Here is a 15,136-nt window from a genome sequence, read left to right on the forward strand (position 1 = left end):
GGCGTTCCATGCCCAGAGACCTCATAGTACGTGGATCTCATCAAAGCTCAGCCCAAACACTCACCAAGTGGGTCCCATAAGTGAATTTTAGCACTAGATAGACTGTTTTACCCTTATTACTAGTTATCTATTTAGTATTTAAAGTGTATTTTACATAATCATAAAGACAACATACTAGAGAGCATACATTATTTTCGAGTTTTACTTTGTATTTTACATCAGTATGAGTTTCTAAACCTCCTAGGTTGAGGGGAGGAACCCTGCTGACTCCTATGAATTAATAAAAGTATTACTGTTTCTTCTTTGATTCGTGTTTGATTTATTTCTAAGATGTATATTCGATCTTCATCGTGGTGAATAGGATGATCAGACAATTAGCTCTATTCATCACATTAAGACGAACGTGCTTGACAAACACTCGCGTCTACTTGGGTTCGTGTGAATACATGACTGGAAAGCACGAGCCAATAGCTATATTTATACATCTCTCAGACGGTTAATCCACGACTTCGTTGGGGACTTCTCGAGACACTAGTTCAACCAATTTTTGGGGAGATTAGGGTCTCTGTGGTATAGGCTAGAATCCAAAAAAGCAGCTGATGGGTGGAAAAATGCCGGTTAAGAATTTTTTAATAAAAACAGCGTTGTCAGTACAGTCTTAACCGACGAAATTCCCACTATCAATTTAATTTGTGTCACAATTAAAATTAAATAACTGGGAGTAGAGTTCCCAGGTCGTTTTCCCAAAGAGTTGACACAAGGTGTAATTTATTGGTTAGAAATTTTCTGAGTAATTTTTGAGGTGGAGAACGGAAAAATAAATAGCAAGAAATTAAAGCAGCGAACAATAGCAAGAGATGTTATGTATTTGAAATAAGAGATCTTGGTTAGGAGAGATAATTGGAATTTCTATCCTTGTTGTCTTTCCCCAAGTGCAATAGTAAAAGTTTATTGCTTCCACTCAGTTATCCTCTTGCAATTACAAAGGAAGGTTAAGTGGGTAGCACTAACTCTGATTCACAAGTCCTAGTCACTTCCTAGGGAAGGACTAGAGTTAGTGAAAATTGAGTTAACCAGCAATTCTCAATTACATATTATACTTGAGTATTACAACTCAAGGGTTTCCAATTAATCAAGTTCTAAGCCAAGTTGGGAGCTCTACTCCATTAACATGAATGCCATTTTCACAGACATGTAAAAAGAGTAGATAGGAGACATGGTAATTAAAATAAATTAATAAAATCAAATTTGGTACTGATAATTAATTAAAAGAAATTAAACAAGTAATAGAATTAAATATAAAAAGAATTCATTGCATTAATAGAGTTCAAGAATAACAATATCCAAATATGAACACAGGGCAACTAAATAGAGAAGAGTAAATGAGTTATTAGGAAAACAAACTATAGAGATGACGACTTCAATCGAAGGTAGTAGCAACTCTCTCAATATCAAAACTGAAGATGAACTAAGAATCATAAGAACCCTAGGAGAAGTAGTGTTTTTCTCTCTAAAATTTAAAACTAAAACTAAAACTAAATTAAAAATGGAAGTGTGTTTAGTCTCGGCTTGCCCCCTGCCTCTAGTCTGTGTTTTTGGGCTGAAAACTGGGTCCAAATCAGCCCAGAAATTGCCCCCAGCAAGTTCTGATAAGTGCAGCACATGACGCTCTGTCACACGTACGCATAGGCCATGCGTACGCATCGCTGGACTTCTGCGCTTGTCACGCGTATGCGTCGCTGTTAAATGCACCAATTCACACACACGCGTCAGCCATGCCTGCGCGTCGATCCTCGCTGTTCAGCTCCTTAGTTTCTTGTGTTCCTTCCATTTTGACATGCATCCTCTTCATCCTTTAAGCCATTCATGCCTTGTAAACTTGAAAACACCTCACAAACACATCACGGCATTGAATGGTAATAAACGAGAATTAAAAATTGACAATTTAAAGGCCTAGGAAGCAAGTTTTCAATTATAACACAAAATTAGGAAGGAAATGAAAAACATGCAATTTACATGAATAAGTGTGAGATTAGTTGGCACAAACCCACTCAATTTAGTCCAAAATATATCATAAAATAGTTGTACATCAGCAACATCCTCTGATTTGGAAGATTCGACCTTGTCTGTGGCGTTTTGAGTTGGATCGCCAGGAGAATGAACTGCTAGAGCTTCACCCTTCGTCAGATTGGATGACCACGACCAATGGCGTTCAATCTATAGCAGAGAAGATCAATGACCACGGCCCATGGCGTTGATCACATACAGCTTGCCATTGAAGAGATCACTCACAAGCAGAGAAGACAGTGATACCAGAGTTAATTCAGAAAGACAAAGCAACTCCAATCCTTTACCTTATTCCTATTACTGATTTTAATCCTAATACAACTCTGTAATCCAACAACCTTCTGATTTCGCCTGACTAAGACTTGAAAGATAACCATAGCTTGCTTCAAGCCAACAATCCTCGTGGGATCGACCCTGACTCGCTCAGGTATTACTTGGACGACCCCGTGCACTTGCTGGTACAGCTGTACGAAAGTGTGGGGATTCGTTCACCACATTTTCATTTTGATCAATAATACCTAATTTACATAATCTATCACTCGTATTAACTTTACCCACTAATACAAACTAAACAGATAGTTCATGGTGGAACCAATCTCCATAAAGCTTTGGTGAAGCTACTTGTTCCGAGGGTTACCTGAAACTGTAGGTCGATCTCGGTCGAGATCTGCGGTGGTGGCCGGAGTTGACGTGTCCGACTTGTTGGACTTGGCGGTGCTGCTGATCCTTCATCACCGGAGGGTGGTGGTACCTGCAAGAGACTCTAATGCTTAAGTTAGCATGGGCTTTTAGCAGGTATTTTCTGTAGAATCAGAGTATGAATTATACCTGGGTGCTCCAGTATATTTATAGTGGTGTGGGCTGACCTTTCTAGATAAGATAAGTTAGTTATCTTATCTTATCTTTAAGTGAAGTCATCTTATCTCTAAAGGGAACCGCCATTATCTTTCTAGGCTTTAGCTGCCTTTAGATTGGGCTATGTCCCTTTGTTTGGGCCTGCTTGGGCTTCTTGTGGTGATTTGGCCGAACTCTTTAAAGAAGAGGTCGGGGGACCTGACCTGAAGAGGTCGGTCGCTTTGTCTTCAATCAGCCCGGGTTAGATAGCTTGACCTAGGGTATGAACAGTGCCCCTACTTGAGCTCGACTTTTCCCTTAAGGTCATGTCCTTTAGACTTCGATCTTTTTGAGGAAGTCGAGCTCGAGCATTTCGCTTTGGGTCGATCTCCAGTTATGACTCCTGCTGGAACTTGGATGCGGAGCGTTTTCTTTCTCTCTTTAGTTGTGGCGCGCTGATGAGCGGATAATTTATACGCTTTTTGACATTGTTTTTAGTATGTTTTTAGTAGGATCTAGTTACTTTTAGGGATGTTTTTAATAGATTTTGTGTTAAATTCACATTTCTGGACTTTACTATGAGTTTGTGTGTTTTTCTGTGATTTCAGGTATTTTCTGGCTGAAATTGAGGGACTTGAGCAGAAATCAGATTCAGAGGTTGAAAAAAGGACTGCTGATGCTGTTGGATTCTGACCTCCCTTCACTCAAAGTGGATTTTTTGGAGCTACAGAACTCGAAATGGCGCGCTTCCAATTGCTTTGGAAAGTAGACATCCAGGGCTTTCCAGCAATATATAATAGTCCATACTTTGGCCAAGAATTGACGACGTAAACTGGCGTTCAACGCCAGCCTTCTGCCCAAATCTGGCGTCCAGCGCCAGAAAAGGATCCAAAACCAGAGTTGAACGCCCAAACTGGCACAGAAACTGGCGTTCAACTCCACAAATGGCCTCTGCACGTGCAACACTTAAGCTCAGCCCAAACACACACCAAGTGGGCCCCGGAAGTGGATTTATGCATCAATTACTTACTCATGTAAACCCTAGTGACTAGTTTATTATAAATAGGACCTCTTACTATTGTATTAGGCATCTTTGACCAGTGTAAACAATCTTTGGACGCCTAGTTCTTAGATCAGAGGGGCTGGCCATCTCGGCCATGCCTGGACCTTCACTTATGTATTTTCATACGGTAGAGTTTCTACACTCCATAGATTAAGGTGTGGAGCTCTGCTGTTCCTCAAAGATTAATGCAAAGTACTACTGTTTTCTATTCAATTCTTCTTATTTTGCTTCTAAGATATCCATTCGCACCCAAGAACATGATGAAGGTGATGATTATGTGTGACGCTCATCATCCTTCTCCTTTAGGAACGCGTGCCTGACAAACACTTCCGTTCTACATGAAATAAAGCTAGAATGAGTATCTCTTAGATCTCCTAACCAGAATCTTCGTGGCGAAAGCTAGAATGATGGCGGCATTCAAGAGAATCCGGAAGGTCTAAACCTTGTCTGTGGTATTCCGAGTAGGATTCAATGATTGAATGACTGTGACGAGCTCCTAACTCGCGATTGCAGGGCGTTAGTGACAGACGCAAAAGGATAGTAAATCCTATTCCAGCATGATCGAGAACCGACAGATGAATAGCCGTGCCGTGACAGGGTGCGTGAGCATATTATTCACTAAGAGGATAAGATGAAGCCATTGACAAGGGTGATGCCTCCAGACGATTAGCCGTGCCGTGACAGGGCATTGGATCATTTTCCCGAGAGATGACCGAAAGTAGCCATTGACAGTGGTGATGTATCACATAAAGCCAGCCATGGAAAGGAGTGAGACTGATTGGATGAAGATGGCAGGAAAGCAGAGGTTCAGAGGAACGAAAAGCATCTCCATTCGCTTATCTGAAATTCCTATCAATGAATTACATAAGTATTTCTATCCCTTCTTTTATTTATTATTCGAAAACACCCTTATCACTTTATATCTGCCTGACTGAGATTTACAAGGTGACCATAGCTTGCTTCATACCAACAATCTCCGTGGGATTCGACCCTTACTCACGTAAGGTATTACTTGGACGATCCAGTGCACTTGCTGGTTAGTTGTACGGAGTTGTGTCCACACATAGAGCCATAATGAGGATTCAATACAATTATATATTGTTAATCTCACACAAGTACAAAGAACATGGAGATCACAATTTCGTGCACCAAATTTTTGGCGCCGTTGCCGGGGATTGTTCGAGTTTGGACAACTGACGGTTCATCTTGTTGCTCAGATTAGGTAATTTTCTTTTTGTTTTCTTTTCAAAATTTTCTTCTTTGTTTTCGAAAAAAAAAATTTGTTTTCAAAAATATATTTTTCTTCAAAATTTTTAAGAATGAATTCTAGTGTTTCAGATAACATGTTTTAGCTTGGCTGGCTATTAAGCCATGTCTAACTCCCAGGATTTTGATTGAGGACTATGAATTCATTGCTTTCTTTTTCCCAAATATTTTCGAAAAAAAAAAATTTTACTAAAAATAATGTTTTCAAAAATAAATTATTCTATGGCTTCAAAATTTTTAAGAATGAATTCTAGTGTTTCATGAAGCATGTTGAAGCCTATCTGGCTGTAAAGCCATACCCAAACTGCTTTGGGATTGGCTAATCACTTCAGTGGAGTCATGCCCAATCCTTCTGGATAGGGTATGTCAGACTTGTCATGTCTGAATTACACTCATATTTTTATTAAAGCTTGGCTGGCTATTAAGCCATGCCTGACCCTTTGATTGGAGCTTTAAGACTAACATGGCAAGATTCCTGGAATTCATATTAAAAATTTTGAAATCCTTATTTTTATTTTTCACAATAATTTTCGAAAAAAAAAATAATAAATAAAAATACAAAAAAATTAGAAAATCATAAAAATAAAAAATATTTTTGTGTTTCTTGTTTGAGTCTTGAGTCATGTTATAAGTTTGGTGTCAATTGCATATGCATCTTGCATTTTTTCGAAAATATCATGCATTCATAGTGTTCTTCATGATCTTCAAGTTGTTCTTGGTAAGTCTTCTTGTTTGATCTTGATGATTTTTTGTTTTGTGTCTTTTCATGTTTATCATATGCATTCTTGAATTCTTAGTGCGTAAGCATTAAAGAATTCTAAGTTTGGTGTCTTGCATGTTTTCTTTGCATTAAAAATTTTTTCAAAAATATGTTCTTGATGTTCATCATGACATTCAAAGTGTTCTTGGTGTTCATCTTGACATTCATAGCATTCTTGCATGCATTCATTGTTTTGATCTAAAAATTTCATGCATTGCATAATTTTCATGTTTTCATAAAAATTTCAAAAATCAAAAAAATATCTTCCCCTTTTTCTCTCATCAAATTCGAAAATTTGGATTGACTTTTTCAAAAAATTTTAAAAATCAAGTTGTTGCCAATGAGTCAAATCAAATTTTCAATTTGAAAATCTTATCTTTTTCAAAATCTTTTTCAAAAATCAAATCTTTTTCAAATTTCTTAGTTATTTTCGAAAATTCCAAAAATATTTTTCAAAAATCTTTTTCTTATTTTTCCATCAAATTTTCGAAAATAACATAGTCAATTAATGTTTTGATTCAAAAATTTAAAGTTTGTTACTTGCTTGTTAAGAAAGATTCAAACTTTAAGTTCTAGAATCATATCTTGTGATTTCTTATGAATCAAGTCATTAATTGTGATTTTAAAAATCAAATCTTTTTCAAAACTAATTTCAATCATATCTTTTCAAAAATATCTTCTTATCTTATCTTTTTCAAAAATATCTTTTCAAAATATCTTTTCTAACTTCCTAACTTCTTATCTTTTCAAAATTTGTTTCAACTAACTAACTAACTTTTTGTTTGTTTCTTAACTTTTTCAAAACCACCTAACTAACTCTCTCTCTCTAATTTTCGAAAATATCTTCCCCTTTTTCAAAAATTTCTTTTTAATTAACTAATTATTTTTATTTTTTATTTTTAATTTCAAAAATTTTGAAAAAAAAAAATACTAACAACTTTCAAAAACCAATTTTCAAAAATCACTAACTCCTTTTCAAAAATAATTTTCGAAAATTCCCCCCCCCCCCTCTCTCTCATCCTATTCTATTTATTCATTCATTAACTAACATTACTTCCTCACATCATCACCAAATTCGAACCCCCTACTCTATCTGTGTTCGAATTTCTTCTTCTTTTCTTCTACTAACAATAAGGATCCTCTTTACTGTGACATAGAGGATTCCTCTTCTTTTCTTTTGTTCTCCTCTTTCTTATGAGCACGGACAGAGAAAAAGGCATTCTTGTTGAAGCTGATCCAGAACCTGAAAGGACTCTGAAGAGAAAATTAAGAGAAGCTAAATTACAACAATCCAGAGACAACTTGATTGAAAATTTCGAACAAGTAAAGGAGATGGCAGCCGAACCCAACAACAATGCAAGGAGAATGCTTGGTGACTTTACTGCACCTAATTCCAATTTACATGGAAGAAGCATCTCCATTCCTGCCATTGGAGCAAACAATTTTGAGCTTAAACCTCAATTAGTTTCTCTAATGCAGCAGAACTGCAAGTTTCATGGACTTCCATCTGAAGATCCTTTTCAGTTCTTAACTGAATTCTTGCAGATATGTGATACTGTTAAGACTAATGGAATAGATCCTGAAGTCTACAGGCTCATGCTTTTCCCTTTTGCTGTAAGAGACAGAGCTAGATTATGGTTGGATTCTCAACCTAAAGACAGCCTGAACTCTTGGGATAAGCTGGTCACGGCTTTCTTAGCCAAGTACTTTCCTCCTCAAAAGCTGAGCAAGCTTAGAGTTGATGTTCAAACCTTCAGACAGAAAGAAGGTGAATCCCTCTATGAAGCTTGGGAAAGATACAAACAGTTGACCAAAAAGTGTCCTTCTGACATGCTTTCAGAATGGACCATCCTGGATATATTCTATGATGGTTTATCTGAGCTATCAAAGATGTCACTGGACACTTCTGCAGGTGGATCCATTCACCTAAAGAAAACGCCTGCAGAAGCTCAAGAACTCATTGACATGGTTGCTAATAACCAGTTCATGTACACTTCTGAAAGGAATCCTGTGAATAATGGGACGCCTATGAAGAAGGGAGTTCTTGAGGTTGATACTCTGAATGCCATATTGGCTCAGAATAAAATATTGACTCAGCAAGTCAATATGATCTCTCAGAGTCTGCATGGAATGCGAGCTGCATCCAACAGTACTCAAGAGGCATCTTCTGAAGAAGAAGCCTATGATCCTGAGAACCCTGCAATAGCAGAGGTGAATTACTTAGGTGAACCTTATGGAAACACCTATAACTCAACATGGAGAAATCATCCAAATTTCTCATGGAAGGATCAAAAGCCCCAACAAGGCTTTAATAATGGTGGAAGAAACAGGTTTAGCAATAGCAAGCCTTTTCCATCATCAACTCAGCAACAGACAGAGAACTCTGAACAAAATGCTTCTAATTTAGCAAATTTAGTCTCTGATCTATCTAAGGCCACTGTAAGTTTCATGAATGAAACAAGGTCTTCCATCAGAAATCTGGAAGCACAAGTGGGCCAGCTGAGTAAAAGGATCACTGAAATCCCTCCTAGTACTCTCCCAAGCAATACAGAAGAGAATCCAAAAGGAGAGTGCAAGGCCATTGACATAAGTGCCCTGGCCGAACCTGTGAGGAGAGAAGAGGACGTGAATCCCAAGGAGGAAGACCTCCTGGGACGTTCAGTGACCAATAAGGAGCCTCCCTCTGAGGAACCAAAGGACTCTGAGGCTCATCTAGAGACCATAGAGATTCCATTGAACCTCCTTATGCCCTTCATGAGCTCTGATGAGTATTCCTCTTCTGAAGAGAATGAGGATGTTACTGAAGAGCAAACTGCCAAGTTTCTTGGTGCAATCATGAAGCTGAATGCCAAATTATTTGGCATTGATGCTTGGGACGCTGAGCCTCCCTTGTTCATCAATGAACTAAGTGATCTGGATCAACTGACATTGCCTCAGAAGAGACAGGATCCTGGAAAGTTCATAATCCCTTGTACCATAGGCACCATGATCTTTAAAGCTCTGTGTGACCTTGGTTCAGGAATAAACCTCATGCCCCTCTCTGTAATAGAGAAACTGGGAATCTATGGGGTGCAAGCTGCTAAAATCTCACTAGAGATGGCAGACAGCTCAAGAAGACAGGCTTATGGACAAGTAGAAGATGTATTAGTAAAGGTTGAGGGCCTTTACATACCTACTGATTTCATAGTCCTGGATACTGGAAAGGAAGAGGATGAATCTATCATCCTAGGAAGACCTTTCCTGGCCACAGCAAAAGCTGTGATCGATGTTGACAGAGGTGAAATATTCCTTCAATGGAATGAGAACTCCCTTGTATTCAAAACTCAAGGATCTCCCTCTGCAACCATGGAGAGGAAGCAGCAAAAGCTTCTCTCCAAGCAGAGTCAACCAGAGCCCTCACAGTCAAACTCTAAGTTTGGTGTTGGGAGGCCACAACCAAACTCTAAGTTTGGTGTTGAACTCCCATATCCAAACTCTAAGTTTGGTGTTGGAGAGTCTCAACAAAGCTCTGCACATCTGTGAGGCTCCATGAGAGCCCACTGTCAAGCTATTGACATTAAAGAAGCGCTTGTTGGGAGGCAACCCAATGTTTATCTAATTCTTATTTTTATTGTTTTTCATGTTTTCTTAGGTTAATGATCATGTGGAGTCACAAAATAAATATAAAAATTGGAAACGGAACCAAAAATAGCAGAAGAAAAATCACACCCTGGAGGAGCATCTGTCTGGCATTCAAACGCCAGAACAGAGCATAGTTCTGGCACTGAACGCCCAGAATGGGAGCATCCTGGCGCTGAACGCCCAGAACAAGCATGGTTCTGGCATTCAACGCCAGAAATGGCAGCAAATGGGCGTTGAACGCCCAAAATGGGCACCAATCTGGCGCTGAACGCCCAGAGTTGTGTGCAAGGGCATTTTGCATGCCTAAATTGGTGCAGGGATGTAAATGCCTTGACACCTCAGGATCTGTGGACCTCACAGGATCATCTCAGGATCTGTGGACCCCACAGGATCCCCACCTACCTCCACTCACCCTCTTCTCTCTTCTCAATCATCCTCTATTCCCAATAAACACTCTTCCCTAATTAACCCTTTACCACTCACATCCAAACACCCACTTTCCTTCAAAAATTCAACATCTCTTCCCCACCCAATCCCACCCATATGGCCGAATACACACAGCCATCCATCTCCTCCATATCCTCTTCTTCTTCTATTCTTTCTCCTTTTGCTCGAGGGCGAGCAACATTCTAAGTTTGGTGTGGTAAAAAGCATAGCTTTTTTGTTTTTCTCCATAACCATTGATGGCACCTAAGGCCAGAGAGGCCTCTAGAAAGAGGAAAGGGAAGACAAAAGCTTCCATCAAGGGTCTATAGCTCAGTGGTAAAACATTTGACTGCAAATCAAGAGATCCCTAAGACACCTCAGGGGATACATTTTCTTCCACACAATTATTGGAAGCAACTAAGGGTGGAACATCAAGAGCACTCCATCATCCTCCATGAAATCAAAGAAGATCTAAAAGCAATGAAGGAGGAGCAGCAAAGACAAGGAAGAGACATAGAAGAGCTCAAGGACATCACTAAAGTGGACTCATTCCTTGTTCTTACTTTCTCTGTTTTTTGTTTTCTATGTTATGTGCTTATCTATGTTTGTGTCTTCATTACATGATCATTAGTAGTAGTAACTTTGTCTTAAAGTTATAAATGTCCTATGAATCCATCACCTCTCTTAAATGAAAAATGTTTTAATTCAAAAGAACAAGAAGTACATGAGTTTCGAATTTATCCTTGAACTTAGCTTAATTATATTGATGTGGTGACAATGCTTCTTGTTTTCTGAATGTATGCTTGAACAGTGCATATGTCTTTTGAAGTTGTTGTTTAAGAATGTTAAATATGTTGGCTCTTGAAAGAACAATGACTAGGAGACATGTTATTTGATAATCTGAAAAATCATAAAAATGATTCTTGAAGCAAGAAAAAACAGCAAAGAACAAAGCTTGCAGAAAAAAAAAAAGGGGGGCGGAAAAAAATATATATATATAGAAAAAAAATATAGAAAGAAAAAGAAAAAGCAAGCAGAAAAAGCCAATAACCCTTAAAACCAAAAGGCAAGGGCAAATAAAAAGGATCCCAAGGCTTTGAGCATCAGTGGATAGGAGGGCCTAAAGGAATAAAATCCTGGTCTAAGCGGCTAAACCAAGCTGTCCCTAACCATGTGCTTGTGGCGTGTAGGTGTCAAGTGAAAACTTGAGACTGAGCGGTTAAAGTCAAGGTCCAAAGCAAAAACAAAGAGTGTGCTTAAGAACCCTGGACACCTCTAATTGGGGACTTTAGCAAAGCTGAGTCACAATCTGAAAAGGTTCACCCAATTATGTGTCTGTGGCATTTATGTATCTGGTGGTAATACTGGAAAATAAAGTGCTTAGGGCCACGGCCAAGACTCATAAAGAAGCTGTGTTCAAGAATCATCATACTGAACTAGGAGAATCAATAACACCATCTGAACTCTGAGTTCCTATAGATGCCAATCATTCTGAACCTCAATGGATAAAGTGAGATGCCAAAACTATTCAAGAGGCAAAAAGCTATAAGTCCCGCTCATATGATTGAAACTATGTTTCATTGATAGTTTGGAATTTATAGTATATTCTATTCTTTTTATCCTATTTTGATTTTTAGTTGCTTGGGGACAAGCAACAATTTAAGTTTGGTGTTGTGATGAGCGGATAATTTATACGCTTTTTGACATTGTTTTTAGTATGTTTTTAGTAGGATCTAGTTACTTTTAGGGATGTTTTTAATAGATTTTGTGTTAAATTCACATTTCTGGACTTTACTATGAGTTTGTGTGTTTTTCTGTGATTTCAGGTATTTTCTGGCTGAAATTGAGGGACTTGAGCAGAAATCAGATTCAGAGGTTGAAAAAAGGACTGTTGATGCTGTTGGATTCTGACCTCCCTGCACTCAAAGTGGATTTTTTGGAGCTACAGAACTCGAAATGGCGCGCTTCCAATTGCGTTGGAAAGTAGACATCCAGGGCTTTCCAGCAATACATAATAATCCATACTTTGGCCAAGAATTGACGACGTAAACTGGCGTTCAACGCCAGCCTTCTGCCCAAATCTGGCGTCCAGCGCCAGAAAAGGATCCAAAACCAGAGTTGAACGCCCAAACTGGCACAGAAACTGGCGTTCAACTCCACAAATGGCCTCTGCACGTGCAACACTTAAGCTCAGCCCAAACACACACCAAGTGGGCCCCGGAAGTGGATTTATGCATCAATTACTTACTCATGTAAACCCTAGTGACTAGTTTATTATAAATAGGACCTCTTACTATTGTATTAGGCAACTTTGACCAGTGTAAACAATCTTTGGACGCCTGGTTCTTAGATCAGAGGGGCTGGCCATCTCGGCCATGCCTGGACCTTCACTTATGTATTTTCATACGGTAGAGTTTCTACACTCCATAGATTAAGGTGTGGAGCTCTGCTGTTCCTCAAAGATTAATGCAAAGTACTACTGTTTTCTATTCAATTCTTCTTATTTCGCTTCTAAGATATCCATTCGCACCCAAGAACATGATGAAGGTGATGATTATGTGTGACGCTCATCATCCTTCTCCTTTAGGAACGCGTGCCTGACAAACACTTCCGTTCTACATGAAATAAAGCTAGAATGAGTATCTCTTAGATCTCCTAACCAGAATCTTCGTGGCGAAAGCTAGAATGATGGCGGCATTCAAGAGAATCCGGAAGGTCTAAACCTTGTCTGTGGTATTCCGAGTAGGATTCAATGATTGAATGACTGTGACGAGCTCCTAACTCGCGATTGCAGGGCGTTAGTGACAGACGCAAAAGGATAGTAAATCCTATTCCAGCATGATCGAGAACCGACAGATGAATAGCCGTGCCGTGACAGGGTGCGTGAGCATATTATTCACTAAGAGGATAAGATGAAGCCATTGACAAGGGTGATGCCTCCAGACGATTAGCCGTGCCGTGACAGGGCATTGGATCATTTTCCCGAGAGATGACCGAAAGTAGCCATTGACAGTGGTGATGTATCACATAAAGCCAGCCATGGAAAGGAGTGAGACTGATTGGATGAAGATGGCAGGAAAGCAGAGGTTCAGAGGAACGAAAAGCATCTCCATTCGCTTATCTGAAATTCCTATCAATGAATTACATAAGTATTTCTATCCCTTCTTTTATTTATTATTCGAAAACACCCTTATCACTTTATATCTGCCTGACTGAGATTTACAAGGTGACCATAGCTTGCTTCATACCAACAATCTCCGTGGGATTCGACCCTTACTCACGTAAGGTATTACTTGGACGACCCAGTGCACTTGCTGGTTAGTTGTACGGAGTTGTGTCCACACATAGAGCCATAATGAGGATTCAATACAATTATATATTGTTAATCTCACACAAGTACAAAGAACATGGAGATCACAATTTCGTGCACCACGCGCATTTCGCTTTTTCTTGGAAACGTGCAAGGGTTTTAAAAGCTCATTAATACCCCCTTCGCCGTTTCCTTTTTCCCTCTTTGGCACTTCATTTTTAATCTTTCAAGGAATCATTTTTCAGTTTCTTTCTCTAATTCATCTTTGTCTTCTTTGCTCATCGTTTGTAAGGCATTTTGTTCCTTTTGATATCTTCTCGTTTACACACCCTCAAGCTTTCCATCTCATTTGCTCGAGAGCGTTTTGTTAGCGCAGATTTGGTCGCTTGCTTCTTCCTGATCCTTCCTTCGCGCTTGATTCTTCTTTCTCCACAGGTTGGTATTTTCTTTCCCTTTTATGTTTTCAATGGTCGCCTTCTTGTATGTCTCCATTGTTGTGTGTGATTTTTACTGATTTTGTCTCTGAGAATCTTGACCCATTTGAAAAAAGATTGTGTCTTTCCTTTCGACATTTTGTTTTCCTGATTTTCCCGAAAAGCTTGCATCTTTGTGGTGATCCCTGCATTCTTTTGCTGTGACGTGTGCCTGGTAGTTTTTGCTTTCTTAGGGTTTTATTATCACTGTTCCTGTTTCTTTTATCCTTGCATATCCTCGTTTCTGGGTTCACTACTTTTGTTTGAACTGTTGGTAAAGAAAGATTGTAGCTTTGATGATTTTTGTTGATGATGATGGGTTTCTTGCTGCTTTTTGTGGAGTGATGTTACTAGAGAAGGATTGTGTTTTCTTGTTGCGAGATGTTAGGGCATAGACCATCGATTTCCTTCTATCCTGGTTCTTGCCTTGTTACTGCCTCCAAAGGGTGCCCCTGGACTTTAGTATGAATCCTGGGGTTTCCCTTTTACTTCCGTGTCTGACTCTTGATGTTTTGTTGCTATTTGTCCGAGTTGTTTCCATGTTTGCCCGAGTTGTTTGGTAGTAACCCAATTTTTCTTTTTCTTACTGTAGGAATAGTTGACCTATGTCTTCTCGCAAAAACATTATTGAGATGTCTACTAAGATCTCGGATGGCATGTCTGACTGACTGGACTCCATTGTTTTGATGTGTGTTACCGTGGCTGATCCTGAGTACTGTGTGCGACTTAGGAGGCACCATAGAATTTGTAGTAATAGGGACCAGGAGAAAAATTATGAGTTGGTGTCACCTGACCTTGAGGAGAGGGTTAATTTCCCTCCTTTGACTCAAGAAGAACGTCCCTTTTTCTATGCTTATGACTATTTCTTTAGTCAATTGAATATTACCATTCCTTTTACCCCTTTTGAGACCGAGTTGTTGTGGTCCTGCAATATAGCTCCTTCTCAGCTCCACCCAAACTCTTGGGGCTTCATAAAAATCTTCCAATTATTGTGTCAGGAACTGGATATCCGACCTACCCAAATTCTTTTTCTTTATCTTTTTGTGTTGACGAAGCCTGGGGCAGCTAAGAAGAAGGCTTCCTGGATTTCTTTCCGAGCTACCCAAGGAAAGAAAGCGTTCTCTATATATGATGAGTCCTTTAGGGACTTTAAGAACTACTATTTCAATGTCTGAGCTGTTGAGGGAGCTCGGCCTTCTTTTTGGATGAAAATAATGAACCTACCTTTCCTTTGTGCTGGCAAAAGAATGTAGTAGTGGCTAGGTATTCTTGGGAAAGTCTGGATGAGGTCGAGCAGTCCTTTGTGCATGTGTTGG

General features: G+C 39.2%; 1 non-coding gene across 1 annotated transcript; it reads right to left on the bottom strand.

Annotated features, from left to right (window-relative positions):
- Positions 1-7,718: 7,718 nt before the first annotated feature.
- LOC112787148 (small nucleolar RNA R71) lies at positions 7,719-7,826 on the bottom strand. Its single transcript, XR_003194578.1, has one exon. It is a non-coding gene; the product is annotated as a small nucleolar RNA R71 (small nucleolar RNA).
- Between the last annotated feature and the right edge of the window lie 7,310 nt (positions 7,827-15,136).

The sequence above is a fragment of the Arachis hypogaea genome, chromosome 20 (genome assembly GCF_003086295.3).
Source record: "Arachis hypogaea cultivar Tifrunner chromosome 20, arahy.Tifrunner.gnm2.J5K5, whole genome shotgun sequence".
Lineage (NCBI taxonomy): Eukaryota > Viridiplantae > Streptophyta > Magnoliopsida > Fabales > Fabaceae > Arachis > Arachis hypogaea.